The sequence below is a fragment of the Henckelia pumila genome, chromosome 4 (genome assembly GCF_033568475.1).
Source record: "Henckelia pumila isolate YLH828 chromosome 4, ASM3356847v2, whole genome shotgun sequence".
NCBI lineage: Eukaryota > Viridiplantae > Streptophyta > Magnoliopsida > Lamiales > Gesneriaceae > Henckelia > Henckelia pumila.
In genome coordinates, this window is record NC_133123.1 from 184853759 (window position 1) to 184873968 (window position 20210).

Genomic DNA, 20210 nt, shown 5'->3' on the forward strand with positions numbered 1-20210 from the left:
CCGGATTCCCCACGGGACGCCTAGAATGCCCTAGATCTAAACTCGAAGTCTAAGGAATCGAGAGAGAAGAGGTGAATGGTGCACTTCAAAAATGAGCTCGGCACCCCCTATTTATAGATGGCGATCGGAGCTTCCAAAATGCGATCGGAACGTCCGATCCTGCCATCGGAGCTTCCGATCTTGCATTATCCACCACGTGTCAAAATATCACTGGTTGACTTCGGATAGGGCGATCGGAGCTTCCGATCCTGCCACACGTCATGCATGACATAATATCGATCGGAGCTTCCGATCCTGATCAGAGCTTCCGATCTCACCTTCGGAGCTTTCGATCCGTCCGATACTTAATTGGTTTAATCAACATAATTAATCTCTTAATTACCAATTTCGGGTACGGGGTACTACATTCTCCCCCACTTAAGATATTTCGTCCTCGAAAATAGATCTTAAGTACTGAATGCAATACAAGGTACAGAAACATTCTTTATTCAAATCAAACGTTTACAGAGTTTGCAACTGAATACAACTTAAGAATAAAATCAAAACAACTCAGGATGGTCTTCACGCATCCTGTCTTCAAGCTCCCAAGTAGCTTCCTCAGTGTCTCGGTGCTGCCACTGAACTAAAACCTAAGGAATGAATTTGTTCCGCAAAACCTTATCCTTATAATCCAGGATACGAATAGGTTTCTAAACATAAGTCAAATCCTTGTTCACCTGAACCTCAGACCGCTGCAGAATATGAGATTCATCCGCCACATACCGTCGCAACAGAGATACGTGAAATACGTCGTGAATACTGGATGGATGTGGTGGCAAAGCTAGTCGATAAGCCAAATCGCCAATGCTCTCCAAGATCTCAAACGGACCGATAAACCTGGGAGACAACTTGCCCTTAAGGCCAAATCTGAGAATCTTGCGGAAAGGTGACACTCTCAGAAACACTTTCTCCCAACATCGAACTGCAAAGGCCTACGCTTGATATTAGCATAGCTGGCCTGACGATCCTGTGCAGTCTTAATCCGTTTCTTGATCTGATCGATAATGTCTACCGCCTGCTGGATAAGCTCCGGTCCCTCAGCCTGTCTCTCCCCCACTTCTTCACAGAAGAGTGGAGTACGACAACGTCGCCCGTACAACGCCTCAAAAGGTGCCATCCCAATACTAGTATGATAGCTGTTGTTGTACGCGAACTCGATCAACGGCAAATGATCCTGCCAGGCTGAACCAAAATCCATGACGCACGCTCTAAGCATATCCTCCAAAGTACGGATAGTGCGCTCTGACTGACCATCAGTCTCCGGATGATAGGCAGCACTCAAACTGAGAGTAGTACCCATCGCACGCTGAACACTCCCCCAGAATCTAGAAGTGAACCTGGGGTCCCGATCGCTGACAATGCTCACAGGCACTCCATGAAGTCGAACGATCTCCTGAATGTACATCCGTGCCATGCGATCCATAGAGTACTCTCGGCTATAGGCAATGAAATGCGCTGACTTGGTGAGTCGGTCCACTACAACCCAGATAGCATCACAGTTCCTCGGGTATACCGGCAAATGGGTCACAAAGTCCATTGTGATAAACTCCCATTTCCATTCAGGAATATGCAGACTTTGAAGCAATCCTCCAGGTCGTCGGTGCTCTGCTTTGACCTGTTGACACACCAAACATCTCGAAACAAACTGATAAACACTGCGTTTCATACCCTTCCACCAGAAACGAGTACGTAGATCCTTGTATATCTTGTTGCTCCCAGGATGAATACTCAACTTAGTGCGATGTGCCTGAGACAAAATCTCCTCTCGCAACTCTTCATCCTGCGGAATCACAAGCCTACCAGACAAACACAGAAAACCATCTGACTGATAATGAAATCCAGACGAGCTACCCTCGTTATCTAGACGAGCTAAACGCTGGGTCTTCGAATCAGACATCTGAGCATCTCGGATCCGCAAATACAAGGCTGGCTCAGATAATATCGCAAACATCTGGATACTCTGCATACCTTTCTTATGCTTGAAGGTATAACCTGAAGTACAACAGTCACTGATCGCACTAGACATCGAACAAGTCTGAAGTGCGGATAGTCGCACCTTGCGACTCAAAGCATCAGCGGTGAGATTAGAAGCTCCCGGATGGTACTTAATTTTGCAATCATAGTCCTTAAGCAAGTCCATCCAACGTCTCTGCCTCATGTTCAACTCCGCCTGAGTGAACAAATACTTGAGACTCTTATGGTCGGTGAAGATCTCAAATTTCTCGCCATACAGATAATGAAGCCAGATCTTCAAAGCGAACACAATGGCTGCCAATTCCAAATCATGGACTGTATAGTTGTCCTCGTGAAGCTTCAGCTGTTTAGAAGCGTATGCGATCACATGCCCATTCTGAGTCAGAACACAACCTAACCCCTGAAGAGAAGCATCAGTGTATACCACATGCCCTCCAGATCCTGACGGTAATGCCAACACCGGCGCAGAAGTCAACTGCCGTCAAAGCTCACAGAAATTCTCCTCACACTCGGAGGACCACTCGAAGTCCACACCCTTGCGAGTAAGCTGCGTCAACGGTCGAGCTAGTTGAGAGAAGTTCAGAATGAAGCGACGATAATACCCTGCTAGACCCAGAAAACTATGGATCTCAGCAACTGTCATCGGACGCGACCAATTAAGTACCGCTTCAATCTTGCTTGGATCAATAGAAATCCCCTCCCTGGATATGATATGGCCAAGAAAGACCACTCTATCCATCCAGAACTCACACTTGCTCAGCTTGGCGTACAACTGCTCATCTCGAAGAGTCTGCAGTACCAACCGCAAGTGAGAAACATGCTCTTCCGTATTACGCGAATACACCAAGATGTCGTCAATGAATACCACGACAAACTTGTCCAAATACTCCCTGAAAACACAATTCATCAGATCCATGAATATAGCCGGCGCATTAGTCAAACCAAATGACATTACTAAAAACTCGTAATGCCCATAGCGAGTACGGAATGCAGTCTTGGCTACGTCCTGATCACGGACTCTAAACTGATGATACCCAGATCTCAAGTCAATCCTGGAGTAAACTGACGTGCCCTGCAGCTGATCAAACAAGTCATCAATACGAGGCAACGGATACTTGTTCTTCATAGTGACTCGATTCAGCTGTCGATAGTCAATGCACAGCCGCATCGACCCATCCTTTTTCTTTACAAAAAGAACAGGAGCTCCCCAAGAAGATACACTAGAACGAATGTACCCCTTTTCCAAAAGATCCTGTAGCTGATTCTTCAACTCACGCATCTCTGACGGAGCCAGACGATACGGTGCTCTAGAAATAGGCGAAGTACCCGGCATCAACTCTATGCCAAACTCGACTTCCCTAGCAGGAGGAAAACCCGGAATCTCATCAGGAAATACATCTGGAAATTCATCCACAACAGGAATGCTCTCTATCCCAATACTCTCAGCGGACAAATCAACTGCATAGATAAGGTAGCCTTCCCCGCCAGACTCTAGAGCTCGACAGGCTCTCAAAGCTGATACCAAAGGCATCGGGGGTCGCGCTCCTCACCATAGAAAAACCAGCTCTCACTCCCCTCCAGATGAAAGCGTTCTAATCTCTGATAGCAGTCCACTGAAGCTCGATAGGTAGTCAACATATCTATTCCCAGAATGCAATCAAAGTCATCCATCGCCAGGACCATGAGATTCGCTAACAGAATGTTCCCTTCGAACTCTAAAGGACAACCCATCACTAGACGCTTAGCCAAAGCAGATTGGCCCGTCGGAGTAGAAACAGACATCACTACGTCTAGTGCAATGCATGATAACTTATGCCTCTTAACAAAACGTGCAGAAATGAAGGAATGAGATGCACCAGTGTCAATAAGTACAAGAGCAGGTATACCATAAAGCAGAAATGTACCTGCGATGACTTTCTCATTCTCCTCCACTGCCTGATCATGTCTAAGGGCAAACACCTGGCCAGAAGCTCGTGGCCTCAAATGAGAACTCCCAGCAGGCTGTCCCTGCGACCTCTGCTGTACGGTGGCCTGAGAACCAGATCCTGAACCAGATCCAGAACCGCCTCCCCCAGATAGTGGACAATCTCTCCGGATATGACCAGTCTCTCCACAACGGAAACAAGCTCCAGAAGCTCTATGGCTCTTGTCGAATGGATGGTTCTTCCCACAGTGATCACACTTGTCCTTCTTACCGAAACGTACAACACCAGCAGAGCTAGAGGAAGAAGAAGTAGATCCAGACTTCTTGAAAGATTGGGCACGGGGACCCAAAGAACTAGCAGGTCTCGACTGAGAGAAAGACCTGTTCCGCCGAATGCTGTCCTCCAACTGGTGACAACGGCTCACCAAACCCTCATAGGACATGTCGTCGACAACTGCCACACGGTCATGGATCTCAGGGTTAAGGCCCTGAAGGAACAGATTATACTTCATCCCAGAGCTGTCAGCAATCTCGGGGCAATAGGATAGCAGATCAAAGAACTTCTGCTGATACTCATCGATAGACATGGCTCCCTGTCGCAGACTCAGTAGCTCGCCTGCCTTCGACTGTCGGAGTGCAGGAGAAAAATACAGCTTCTGAAAAGCTGTGCGGAACTCGGCCCAGGTGGCCACTCCTCTCACCGCAACAAAAGGTGCAGAAGTAAACCTCCACCACCTGCGCGCACGTCCATCTAGAAGATAACCCAGGGTCTCCATCTTCTACTCCTCGGTGCATTGGAAAGTCTGAAAAGTCGTCTCCATGCGGTCTAACCTGTTCTCCGCATCCTCCGGAGACTCACCTCCAACTAAGGGCTTAGGACCCATAGCTAAGAATCGACGCACAGTAAAACGTTCGTCGTCATGATGACGATGACGCCGTTCTCGACGAGGCTCCCGGTCGGCATCACCCCAACGCCCACCAATACTGCCATGAGAACTCCGGTCGTCACGATCTGCCATCAACAAAAGTACCTCACGGTTACCTTATGCAGAGTCTAAATCCCAAGAATACTATGCATGCTCTGATACCATAAATGTAGTGACCCTTACCCGGATCACCTAATAACAGAACTTAGGCATGCAATTAACTTAATAAAACAGATATCAGAATAATCTTGCGGAAACCATAAATAAATACAATCCCAAGGAAAGGAATCTCTAATTTATCCAAATAATATACAACCAAATCGAATAGCTGTATCAACCTCAAAACAACAGAAATAAAACCTAGACGAAGCTCCAGCTGGTCAACCACTGACTAGCCCCTCTTGGATCCACCCGCCTCATCCAATCGCAAACCTGTCCCATGGAATAGGGTGTCCAAAAACATAGAGTACGAGACGTGAGCATAAAACGCTCAGACGAGAGTATGAGTATACATGCATGCAAAGTGAACTCCCTATAAACTCGAGGTCAAGGATCAGATAATAGAGACAGACCGGGCCCTGGTATGTAGCACGCTGTGCCGTCGCTTCAGGAGGTGGCTCCCATACCATAATACAAGTGGATATGCCGGACCCAAATCGATGGAAGTCCAACCACTAACAGGATAGGGAAAAACCCTACTAACAGACATCTCGAAGGAGATAGCTCAGTATGCAAATGAATGCAGCATAAATCAATGACATATAAACTATGCAGTCACATAATACATGCATACTCAGTCAGGATATCTCGAACAGTACTTCCGTACCTCAAAACAGTGCAAGCTCTACCAACTCTAGGTCCATGCCTATAGTCTGCTCTACACTGCCAAATGATATTACTATCATTAAAGTGCTCTAAAAGCCTTAACTAAGCTATTGCATACTCCTAAATATTTATAGGAAGCAAAAGTTATACCTTCGTCCGTCGTTAGCCCTTTGCTGTCGAGTGCCTCAAAACTAGGCCACAGCTCCGCTACGACGCCTGGACTGCTATGCCACTTCCGGATTCCACACGGGACGCCTAGAATGCCCTAGATCTAAACTCGAAGGCTAAGGAATCGAGAGAGAAGAGGTGAATGGTTCACTTCAAAAATGAGCTCGGCACCCCCTATTTATAGACGGCGATCGGAGCTTCCGAACTGCGATCGGAACATCCGATCCTGCCATCGGAGCTTCCGATCTTGCATTATCCGCCAAGTGTCAAAATATCACTGGTTGACTTCGGATAGGGCGATCGGAGCTTCCGATCCCGATCGGAGCTTCCGATCCTGCCACACGTCATGCATGACGTAATATCGATCGGAGCTTCCGATCCTGCATCGGAGCTTCCGATCCTGATCGGAGCTTCCGATCTCACCTTCGGAGCTTCCGATCCGTCCGATACTTAATTGGTTTAATTAACATAATTAATCTGTTAATTACCAATTTCGGGTACGGGGTACTACACGGTTATTCACAAAAAAAAAGTCATCTCTAACCTGGAATTCAGACTGATGCCCAGATCTGACTTTCTCTACAAAAACCTGAATGCTCGGCTCAGACTTCTGTGCTTCTCTGATCGCAACAAACAACTCCGGCTCGGCTTGAATAGCAAACACTCTGATAGTCTTCCTATCCGTTTCAAACTCTAAACCAGAAGTGTAACAATCATCGATCAACTGAGAAACACCGATAATCGAAAGAGATAGAGAACAAAGCTTTCGGCTCAAGGCATCTGCAACTGCATTCGACTTTCCCGGATAATACTTGATTTCATAGTCGAAATCCTTCAATAGATCTAACCATCTTCTATGTATCATATTCAGTTCTGCCTATGAAAACAAGTACTTAAGACTTTTATGATCAGAAAAGATCTCGAAAGACTCACCATAAAGATAGTGACGCCAGATCTTCAAAGCAAATACGATCACAGCTAGTTCAAGATCATGAACCGGATAAAGAGTCTCGTGCGGTTTCAGCTGCCTCGATGCGTACTCTATCACATGCTTATGTTGCATAAGAACACATCCTAAGCCACGGTTAGAAGCATCGCAATACACGGTAAAACCTCCAGTACCTTTTGGAATAGAAAGAATCGGAGCACTGGACAGTCTCCTCTTCAGATCAACAAAGCTAGCCTCGCAATCTGCAGTCCAGATAAAAGGCGCATTCTTCTGAGTCAGCTGGGTAATTGGCTTGGCAATAGAAGAGAAACCCTTGATGAATCGGCGATAATAACCAGCTAAACCCATAAAGCTTCGGATCTCAGGTACTGATGTCGGTCTAGGCCAATTCATAACCGGTTCAATCTTGCTGGGATCGACAGAAATCCCATCTCCAGAAATAATATGACCGAGAAAGACAACTTGATCTAACAAGAATTCACATTTAGAAAGTTTGGCAAACAACTGCTCAACTCGCAAAATCTGCAAGACGATCCTCAAGTGCTCTGCATGGTCAGTACGGTTCTTCGAATAGATAAGAATATAATCGATGAAGATAATAACAAACTCATCTAAATAACGCTGAAAGATACGGTTCATCAAACCCATAAAAACTACTGGAGCGTTAGTCAAACCGAACGACATGACTATAAACTCGAAATGACCATACCTCGTTCTGAATGAGGTATTAGGAAAATCTTCCTCTCGCACTCTCAGCTGATGATAGCCTGATCTCAGATCAATCTTAGAATAGACAGAAGAACCCTGCAGCTGATCAAAAAGGTCATCTATTCGGGGTAAAGGATACCTGTTCTTGACTGTAGCCTGATTCAACTGACGATAGTCGATACCGAGCCGCATAGAACCATCCTTCTTTCGAACAAACAGAACAGGAGCACCCCAAGGCGATACACTAGGTCTGATGTATCCCTTGGCAATCAAATCCTCAAGCTGCTCCTTCAACTCTCTCAATTCAATAGGTGCCATACGATAAGGAGCTTTGGAAATAGGTTGAGTACCTGGCACCAAATCGATGCTGAAATCGATCTCTCTAATAGGCGGTAATCCAGGAACATCTTTCGGAAACACATCAGCAAAATCTCTAACCACTGGTATATCAACCAAATCAGGGCTAGATTTCAGTACATCAACTGCATATACCAAAAATCCCTCTGCACTTCTCTGTAACAAACGAGTCATAGATAACACTGAAATCAAAGGAATTCTAGATCGAGAACCCTTACCAAAGAATTTCCACTCGTCTGCTATTTCAGGTCTGAACCTGAAAACTTTCAGAAAACAATCGACTCTTGCCCTGTACTGGGTTAAAGCATCGATACCGACAATACAATCAAAATCTGACAGCCCAAGTACAATACAGTCGAACTCTAAAATATTTCCCTCAAAACACAGTTCACAGTTCCTGACTAATCTAACAGAAACAATTCCTCCACCCAAAGGTGAAGTAACAGCTACTACAGTAGGCAACAACTCCGTAGGCAAAGCATGCAATAACACAAATTTCTCAGAGATAAAGGAATGGGAAGCACCTGTATCTATCAAAACATGAGCAAAATAACCAAAAATTGAACAGTTACCTGCTATAACATCATCAGGTGCTGCCTAAGCCTGATCCTTTGTCAGAGCAAAGACTCGTGTGTGCTGTCTCGGAGGCTGGTTCGCACTAGGGTTATCTCCCTGTCTGTTCTGCTGCTGAGGCTGGAAAGAGTGAACTGCAGAAGACTGTCTCTCAGGCTAACTGTAGGTCTAGATGAACTCCCACTCTGAGCTCGATCTCTACTACGCTGAGGGCACACCTTGGAAAAGTGTACCGGTTGCTGACAGGTGTTGCAGTTCCCGAAGACTCCCACACACTGATCCGGTGAGTGTCTTCCCCCACACTTGCTGCAGTACATGGATGAAGATCCAGAACTCTGTCCTGTACCAAATTGTTTGGAACCACTGGAACTAGAAAAACTGTTCCCCTGCCTCTTGAACTGTTTCCCCCTTGCTTTATACTGATCCCTTCTGTTTCCCCCACTGTTTCCACCTTCGTACCTCTGCTGTTGGTTCTGAAACTGAGGTGGCTGATTCTAATGCTGAGATGGTTGGTTCTGAAACTGTCTCTGCTGCTGAGACACCATCTGATTACCTCTCTGCCTCCACAAGCCTACTTCCGCTCCCTTTGCGTGATTCATGGCATCCGCAAAGTTATCTGTCCTAGCGGTGTTCACCAATGTGAAGATGTCGGGATTCAATCCGTTGATGAGCTGATCGGATTTTGCTTCTTCACTGTCGGCAATGTGCGGGGCAAAACGCAACAAGCTGTCAAACTTGGCTACGTACTCCTCAATGTTCAGATTCCCTTGCATCAGATTGGCAAACTCGGCTCCCTTGTCCTTTCGGTACGAAACAGGAAAAAACCTCTTATAAAACTCAGTTTTGAAAAGAGACCAATCAACAACTATACCTCTGTTCTCCATGGATCTCTTGGTCGTGATCCACCAGTTCTTGGCAACACCACGCAGCTGATGAATGACAAACCTGGTTCGGCGGTCATCTGTATAATCCAGGGAATCGAACAGCTGATCAATGTCATCCAACCAACTCTCACAGTCAACTGGGTTCTCAGTACCCATCAACAAAGGCGGATTAAAAGACTGAAACCTCTTCAGCAAGGTTTCCATAGGAGTCGCTGTAGAATCCAACTGATCAACTTCAGTGCTAGCTTGTTCAGTCGTAGGAATGACTGGAGTTGTGTTCCTGTTAATCACTCGATGAGGACCCATCTGATAATCAAAGGTTAGGACACAAGATACTCAATCGCTACGATTCGGTGCCCTTAAAACCGCTTGGAATACCGGGTACTAGTCGATAACAGAAGCAGTTATATCTCAAGTAGTTCATGCTTTATAAATTAAATCACAGAATCATGTAATTAAATTAATTCTCAATTAATAAAGCATGCTCGCATGGTATTAAATAAATAATCAAATAACTCATACACATGCGAGGAGCCATTACATGCGGACTCGAACTACCCCGCAAACTCTAGTTCAACCAAGAATCTTTAGTCTCTGATACCACTTAATGTGAGACCTCGTTTCTATACAAATAATCTCGGAGTAAACAACAGTTAAACATACAAGAAAACAAGAATCGAAGCGATCAAAAGATTTTTTTTTTTAAAAAAACGACCGCCCGCACGCGCTGAAGCCAGCGCGCCCGCACCCGCGCTTCGCCTAGAACCAGCGTGCCCGCACTCTCAGAATGCGCGCCCGTGCCCGCACCCTTACCTCGCCAAAAAGCCGCGTGCCCGCGCCGTCCTCTCGCCCAGAAATCCAAGGCACCGAAAAGAAATTCAACCAAACCTAAACATTTGCATTTAAAGTATCTGACAAGCCAATAACAATATAAGAAAAGTTTAGGGAAGAAAAACATTCGATTCGGTAGTACCTACATCGATTCTTGCTTACAATACAAAACGAGAAGTTCGAATGACAAAACATGATCGCAAAACATAAACTAGATTGACATGCTGATTTGACTTCTAAACGAGTCTCATTTCTATCTCTTGCTCTTGACTCTAACCAGGTCTACGCTGACTAGATCCTGCCCCTCCTGTTGCCAAGTACACATACAAAATAAAGCAACAGCCGGATAAACCGGTGAGAATGGTATTCCCAGTAAAAGCAACATAACAAGTAATACAATCAATCAACATGCTTCCAAGGCAATACATAATCAAATAACAACGTAATGAAATGCATGTCTTTAAATCGGGATATCAATTCTGATAAACGAGGGATTACTGTTGTGCTTTTTGGGATCCCGAGGATGAGATCACGTGACGACTCACCGACTCTACCAATCGAGGTGGTGCCACGTATCACACTCCTCTAGACTTTGAGCAACTATAATGAGTACGCTAGCACTAGGCGAAACGGCTACGACCTAGGCCACTCTTTCATAGTTCCCAAACGTCTAAACAAAAGAAGGGCTGTTCTACCGCTGAAATCAAATTTGCCTCAAGATGAATGCATGAGGACACATAAAACATAAATCACATAACAAGAGCTCAATAAATCAACAAAATACAAGTTCCACATTCTAGAACAAGTATTGAAGCAAGTATGTGATTTTAAGGGAAACTTGAGAACCAACTGTCCCGAGTATGCTATCCCGCTACGATGACTGCTTTTACCTTTCAAGACAAGTAGTTCCAACTCTGAAAAAGCTACAACAAAAGATTGTATCAACAACTATACAACCTAAACAACAATCGACGACTCAAGGAAAACTCTTTACCGATCTTCGTCCAACTCTTGACGATCAAATGCTGTTAACCCTGGGCTTGACAAACTCCAAACGAATCTATTCAGATACAATAAATGATCAATAACCACGATCAACTTACAAGCCAAGTTCAATAACTCAAAACGGTTTGAAATCTCGAAACTCAAACTGACGGCATAACGACTATAAACTGAACAAGCCGGAAATGCAGACAGCAGTTCAATACCGATATCAATGCTAAAACAACAATATCAAGGCAATTCCAACAAATCTCAAAACCCAATTTTCGAACAAGGCTTCCAAAAATCAAAACAATTCCGAACGACGCTCAAATTCAAAACCGACAGATAATAAACGATCAGAACTCCGCCAAGAACAACATAGTCGAATCTCAAGCGATTCTAACAACATCCAAAAAACAAAACGTATCTGATCGGAGAAATACTTACGATAGAACGAAGCTCTCGCTGCTGTGATCGCTAAACTGCCTTCAGAATTAAATTTCAACGGACGAATCGACCGGAAACTGAGATTGGAAAGCTTGAAAGAGGCGTTCCTAAGCTTCCATGGAGAGAAACGATTTGGAGGAGAAGGATGAAGACTATTCTCAAGTCAAACAAGTGTAGATAATATATAAAATCCAATATTTGCGTTTTAGTCCCTGAAATTTCCAAAATTTGCAAAATAGACCCTGATCAAAATGAAGTCGGCTCGTGAACTTTGTAATCTTTGATTAACTCAAATAAACTCATTTAAGATAAAATCGGGGCGTTACACGTACTATACGATGTATAGATAAAGACCTTGAATATACTAGAGTGCATGTAAGATGTGATAGTGGATATGGATGACTATCATGAAACACATCTTGTAATCACTGTATATTCTAAACCTATTCCTAGTCAATTGAGCCGTCTATAATAAGGATAAGGATCGCTCGATATTGAGACTAGCATTTGCGATGCCGAGTATCACGTTTCATTGGTATGGAACATGGAGATGTTCAAAGCATGCAAATGGATATTCATTGGATGAATGATCGAACTACCCTATTTGGACTTTCCAAGTGGTTCTCACTTTGAGTGGATAAGTCCGTGGTTTTGGTTGTACACCATTAGTCCTTACTACTTGAAACATCATGGAGACTCTATATGCTAGTACTGTACTTTGACTCGTTTACCGACTCCATGAGGGTCAATAGGTGTCGAGATTGGGTACAATTACGACACATATAGGAGTCAATGCTTTGTTGTCAAGGATTCACCACACGCTTACGAGCGTGGATATCCTATGCGATCTGAGGAGATATTAGTGTGACAAATCTCTGGCCAGAGTACATGATGTGCTTTAGGTTACCTGGTTTCCTAGTTGCACATGCGATGTCACTATTTGATCTTCAAGATGTATTGCATAGTTATCGAATCTCGAACAACTCTCGATATACCAATGGTTGTTGATTCGATCGGGAAATATGGATGAAGGGACCGTACTGTACGCTAACCGAAATCCACTGGTTCTTGCAGGCACTATCAGTGATACCTAGGGAATCATGGGGCGATGTATCTAGGCGCTCTTACCATGATTCGATGGGCAAGTCGGAAATTGTTGTTCCGAGTCACAAGAAGTTGTGAGTCCATGGCTAGTTGTATCCCTGAACTATTAAGGGTCACACAAGTAATGGATTTCTAATCCCCGTTGAGATAGTTAAATTTAATGAGTTAAATTTAGCTAACGAGAAGTAGGAATTCTTATTGATGAATAGAGGGAGTGAGATTTCCTAAAATGACATGGGGATGCCATTTTTGAAAACAACTGAATTCGGATTTATAAAATTTATCTTGACTTTAAAATATGCAAAAAAGGTGAAAGTACCCTTCTCAAAAGGATAATTAATCTGCACAAGAGAAAGTAATCACATATATTTATCAATCGACCAGAAAGTCCAAGAGCCAAGCTGGCTTTTCTTATCAGAGGCCCAGTTAATACATATACTAATATGGTATGGAGTGAACTTCCTTTCAATCCACTTTAGCCAAAATCATTAAAGCAAAGAACCAGACACCACCCCGTGGTAGATTTTTATAAAAAATTTAGTTACTATTGTGCTCATTTAATATCTTTAAAGGCCCTGTTAATACAATTAAAAAAAGCCTCACCAAAAGTTAGTTACTATTCACCGTTCTCCCTTAATTAATAGTATAGATTTTTATCTTGAAAATTATAAAATAATTATTTTTCTGCTGAAATGCCCTTAAATACCCAAACCCAAACTTGGGTTTTGGGTTCAGTCTCTATGTCAGCCCGTTTCATTATGTAGTCCCTGGCTCATATAAGTTATATGTTTAAGGTACCTAATTGAACACTTTATCGATTTTCCCTCCAAATCAGGTGCAATCTCTTCTTCCCTTTTCTTTCTTATTCTCTTCCCATAGCCACATAAACGTCTGAAACCCTTGAAGATTTGGGTTTGAAATCGAAATCCTTCGACACATAATAATAGAAAATCGAAGGCCTTTGAAGCTTTGAATTTGAAAATCAAAACCCTTGGAAGCAAAATTATTAGAAATCGAATTCCTTGGAAGCTTTGTTTGCGGAAATCCAATCCCTTGAAGTTGTCTTCTTTTGAAGCTTGTACTCCGAAGTTGTCATCTACTCCGACGAACACCATTCGAGGCTCTTGAATTTGTCTCGGATTTGAAATCAAAAGGTTTGTAAGGCAAATTCTATAATAGCAATTTTTTTAAATATTCCAGCAACAATTGTACTGTATTACTTGTTTCTTAATTTTGTTATTCACCAAAAACAACCTTAATTTTTGTAGAATGGAATCTGGAGTTCGTTCTTCTTCCAACCTTGAATTTTTGGGTTGCTGCAAATCTAATGAGAAACTATTTGTGATTTCAATTATGAGTGGATGTAGTTGGATGATATATTTCAGAGTTTGTCGAGCAAATATGAACAAATTAGTCCTCAATCTATGTCACTACAATATGGCTCCCGAGTACAAGATGTGTGTTGCATTGAACTATAATGATGATGTCCGTAATATGATACATTTTCACATGTGTATGAGGCTGATTATGATCGAATTGAGGGCCGAGAAAAAATACCAGATTGCAAGAGGCTTAAATATGGAGAGGTAAAATTCATCACTCCTTAATTTTGTTTGTTAATAACTTTATTGTTGCCTCTAATATTTTATTTTTTATCTTTAGTGATAGACAATAGATGTAGAGTCTGAAATTGTGTTCTTGTGTTCGTATTTATTGACAGGTTGCTGGTGATTTTGATTTTTTGTCTGATGATAATCTGATAATGTATAATCATTGTCGATTTGTCATGAAATTATACTTAATTTTTGGTGATTTGCCTTTTGTGAACTATGCAATTGCTTGTTAAATTATTTGAACATTGTTGAAGATATTTATTATATTTACGTACAATATCTTAGTCATTGTGTTAAGAATTCTGAAATGATGGTTGTGAAATTCGTATGGCGCGACGAAGATGATAGACAATCCAAAACTGATAACGAGCTTGAAGATGCCCCCGTATAGAATTCTCTTGATTCTTGGTTTTATTGCATCTGTGGGGTGGGACAAACATTCAAGGATGATTCAAAATTTAGAAATACATTAAAAATTATTCTGTTGCTATAAGACGTACATTTTTGTATGACAAAAATGATAGGGAGAAGATTATTGTTATTTGTAGTTAACAGAATTGCAAATGGAGAGTTTATGCATCTCGACATAAAGCAAACAATCTATTTGGGATCAGAAAATGCAATTTACAACACACTTGTGGAGAGGACAATTTATGCGATAGAGAACATCCAAGAGTTGATTCAGCTTGAGTTGCAAATTTGATCAAGGACAAATTTAGGGGAGAGCCCTCTTATTGTCCATGTACAATGATGAAAGATATACAAAGAGATTATGGAGTAGATTTAGAGTACCACAAGGCTTGTAAGGACAAGGAATTAGCTATGCATGATATCCATGGCACAGATAAGGGGTTTTATGATAAATTGAGATGATATTATCCTGCAGTTAGTGAAACAAATCCTGGCAGTGTGGCAAAGTGTGAAATCGATGCAGTAACTAATAAATTCAAATGGTTATTTATTTGTTTTAATGCATGTGCAGTTGGTTTTGATACTGGTTGCAGACCAATGATTATTCTTGATGGAACTCATATTAAAAACAAGTATAAAGGTAGTATCCTACTTGCTATGTCAAATGATGCCAATGACGATCTTTTTACATTGGCATATTCTGTAGTGGATTGCGAGAATGATTGTAATCGGGAATGGTTTTGTTTTCATTTAAGAGATGTCCTTCTTTATCAACATATCATGGTGTTCGAAAAAATTCAATTTTTTCTCTAATAAACACACCGGTATTATCGAGGCTGTTAAGCTATTATTTTCGGGTAGTCACCATGCTTATTGTTTGAGGCACTTGGTGGATAATTTTGTGAAGCAGGTTAGTAAATAGTTTTTTTTATTTTTTGAAATCTTCCAATAGTTTTATTTCTTGATTTTCATATAAATGTGTTAATTTTCTCGTCATTATAGGTGTTGCAAAGTTATCCGCTACACAACAAAAAATTTTGGTCTTCTGTATTCAAGAAAGCTGCATATGCCCCTTCACAATAAGAGTTTACACAACACATCAATAATATTATGGAATTCATGCCTCTTGCATGTACATTTATTAGAAGTTATGATCCACAAAGTTGGGTGAATGCTTTGTTTCCTGGAAGAAGATGGGGTGTTATAAATAATAACATTGCTGAATGTTGGAACAACTGGGTTAAACAAGCTCGTTGTCTCCCCATTGTGGCTATGGTAGACCATATATGTGTGCAAATCATGAACATGATTCACAGACGACATGAAACAACATTAGTCATGGTTCAAGAATTAAACCCAAAGAAGGAGAAGGTTTTAGCCAGCACGTATATTGAATCCCAAAACTTGAGTATTCAGAGATCATATGGTTGAAAATTTGAGGTATTTTATGGTGATAAATCCTTTGCGGTTGATTTGAATGAATGGACTTGTTCATGCAGAGCCTGTCAGATCAATATTCTATCGTGCAAGAATGCTTGTGCAGTTATTAAGTCAAAGTCGATGTCATTATATGCTTTTTGTGATCGATATTTCCGTATTGAAATGTATCGTCAAGCATATAAAGGAATTATCAATCCCATAACGACATTTGACATGTATGAGGCCAACAATGATGAAGGATCTGTAATAAATGCTCTAAATATATGCAGTCAACCAGGTCATAAGAAGACTAAGAGGATACCGTCTCAAGTTGAAACACATATGTCAAAGTGTGGTCGTTGTTATAGGTCAGGGCACAACAGACGTAGTTGCAAAGAATCCATAGACTAGGTTTTTAATTCATTGAAATAGTATCTCAATATTGATTGTAATTGTAATGATTTACTTGTCGTTTTTTTATTTTATATTATATTTATTGAATGTTGATAATTAATTTTGTTTTTTACACTTCCGCAGGAAAATGAGGACAAATGAAGGGCAGTTAGTCGTGGACTTACCTGCTAGGAAGCATACACATTCCAGCGGTAGTTTTATGGTTTAGTGTTTCTTTGATGGTTTCATTTGTGAGACATATTGTGAAGTGTTGTCTGTTTTTATGCTCGAATTGTTGGACTTTTAGTTTGTGTATTATGTTGTATTGCTCAATTTGTATCGTGTAGTGTGGACAACTTATTGTTATGTTTTTTGTTGGTGACGTTTAATATTGATGGTGTTGTTATTTGATGTGTTGGAAACAAAAACATTTATGATTTTATTTTTTTGCGCACATGGTTAGTTGTATAAATTACAACTTCATGTTGGATTTTTGATAGAAATTAAGTAAATATACTAAGAAATCGGGCATATTTAACGTTCTTTTCAAGTACAAAATACCTAAAATCAGGTATAACAATCGATTTTTAATTTTTCGATGTGGGATGTTTCAAGTATTCAACATCCTTTACATATTCTTGTACCTTATTTAATTTCATATGTACTTGATTTCAAGTATTTGATTAGTTAATTGTCAATACATTGGTATATCGCGTTGTATCGGAAAATAGTGGCCGCTCGAGCGCCACTAAATTAAAAGAGGAGGGTCTCGAGATAGAAAAAATTGGCGCCGGAGCAAGTAAAAGTGCCCGCTCGAGCGCGAATTTCAATATACTAAACTTCGAGGCAGTAACTTTTGCGCTCGTGTGGGTATAAGTGCCCGCTCGAGCGCGAATTGAACTATAAAATTCGAGGCAAAAAATTTTGCGCTCGAGCAGGTATAAGTGCCCGATCGAGCACGGATTGTAACGAACCATGCTCAGGTTCGGTGGAGACCACAATATTTCCACCTAATACTGAATTTTGGTACCAATGTCTTCTATTGACTCTCATATTTATCTTATTGTTAACTTCAATGTACCATATATACTTACGCATGTACCTTCTCTGATTCTTTAATTATTTACTAGTGAATTCAAATTAGTGTATAGCATTTTTATGCAAGTACTCAAATCGCACACATATGTACCGTATTCAACTCGTTACGTACCCTATTGGAATATAATTGTACCTAATTTACTTTTTTTTTTTATAAAAAAAACCGCCTGTGTGGCGGAGGGTTTGGCAAACCCCTACCAATTTATTGGGAAAAAAAAAAGAAAATACAAAAGAGGGAAACTATGCCAAGACCTCTCAAGAAATTATTACAACTCAAGAAATTTTCGATCTAGTTCTAATGTAAGGATAACTAGACCTATCTAAGTTACAAATGCCTCGTAATCTACCACTGATCTGCCCCTGAGTAATAGTAGCCGATCCCTGTAATCCCATGTTGGCGAGCTCATCCGCTGCTGCATTCACTTTCCTGTAGATATGAGACTTGATCACATGGAAACTTGACAAGATCTTCTGAATATGGACCAAAATATTTGTAAGATTCCAGCAAGTAGTATCTGCCTCAATAATCTTGAGCGATACCATCAAATCAACCTCTAACCGTAGAGGAAAATAATTCTTCTCCTGACAGATAATAAAACCCCTGTAAATCGCAGTCAACTCCGCTCTTATGTTAGAATCCAATTGAATATGCACCTAATTTACTTGCATATGTACACTCTTTAAGTGAGTAATTAAATATTAGATTATACTTGTGAATTTGTATGAGTGAAACTTTTTTGCATAGTTATTTCATTGTTTGAGTGTCTTAAACATATATGAACATCCACCCCTCATGGTTGATATATCGATTATCCCTCTGAATTCATATCATGTAAACATTCTATAAAAAAATTTCTCACATGTTTGAAAATCTTAATCTATGTTATCGTGTGAACATCTCATTCGCAATTAAATATTAATAATAACTATCTCCAATAGTATTTTGTAATGAACCACGCTCCGGTTTGGTGAAGACCACAATATTCCCACATAATAATGAATTTTGGTACCAATGTCCTCTATTGACTCTCATATGTAACTTATTGTTCAATGTACCCGATTTACTTACACATGTACCTTCTCTGATTATTTAATTATTTATTTGTGAATTCAAATTAGTGTAGCTCTTTTATGCAAGTACTCAAATCGCACACATATGTACCATATTCAGTTCGTTAAGTATCCTATTAGAATATGATTTTACCTAATTTACTTGCATATGTACGCTCTTTAAGTGAGTAATTAAATATTAGATTATACTTGTGAATTTGTATGGGTGAAAATTTTTTGCATAGTTATTTTATTATTTGAGTGTCTCAAACATATATGGACATCTACCCCGCATGGTAGGTATATCGATTATGCCTCTAAATTTATATCATATGTAACATTCTATAAAGAAATTACTCACATGTTTGCCAATCTTAATCTATGTTATCGTGTGAACATCTCATTCGCAATTTAATATTTATAATAACTATATCCAATGGTGTTTTGTAACGAACTACGCTCCGGTTCGGTGGAGAACACAATATTCCCACCTAATACTGATTTTTGTACCAATATCCTCTATTGACTCTCATATGTACCTTATTGTTAACTTTAATGTACCCAATTTACTTACACATGTACCTTCTCTGATTATTTAATTATTTAATTGTGAATTAAAATTAGTGTAGCTCTTTTATGCAAGTACTCAAATCGCACACATATGTACCGTATTCAGTTCGTTATGTACCCTATTGGAATATGATTGTACCTAATTTACTTGCATATGTACGCTCTTTAAATGAGTATTAAATATTAGATTATACTTGTAAATTTGTATGAGTCAAACTTGTTTGCATCGTTATTTCATTGTCTGAGTGTCTCAAACATATATGGACATCCACCCCGCATGGTAGGTATATAGATTCTGCCTCTGAATTCATATCATGTAATATTCTATAAAGAAATTACTCACATATTTGCCAATCTTAATCTATTTTCTCGTGTGAACATCTCATTCACAATTCAATATTTATAATAACTATCTTCAATAGTGTTTTTTAACAAACCATGCTCTAGTTCGGTGGAGAACACAATATTCCCACCTAATACTAAATTTTTGTACTAATGTCCTCTATTGACTCTCATATATACCTTATTTTTAACTTCAATGTACCCGATTTACTTACACATGTACCTTCTCTGATTCTTTAGTTATTTACTTGTGGATTCAAATTAGTGTATCTTTTTTATGCAGGTGCTCAAATCGCACACATATGTACCATATTCAGCTCGTTGCGTACCCTATTGAAATATGATTGTACCTAATTTTCTTACATATGTACCGTATTCAACTCGTTATGTACCCTTTGTTACAATCGGCCAGAATAGTTTTTCCTTATTTCGATCGTGCTTGAGCGGATAAAAGTTATGTTTTGCACTCTTAAAAAATCATCGGGCTTGCTCGAGCGGGTAAAATTTACCGCTGAGCGCATAATTCTCTGTCCATCTATTCTCTTTATTGAGCAAATAAAAGTTACCGTTCGAGCACAAAACTTTCTGTCTTGAACTTCAAATTTCTTCTTGTGCGCTCGA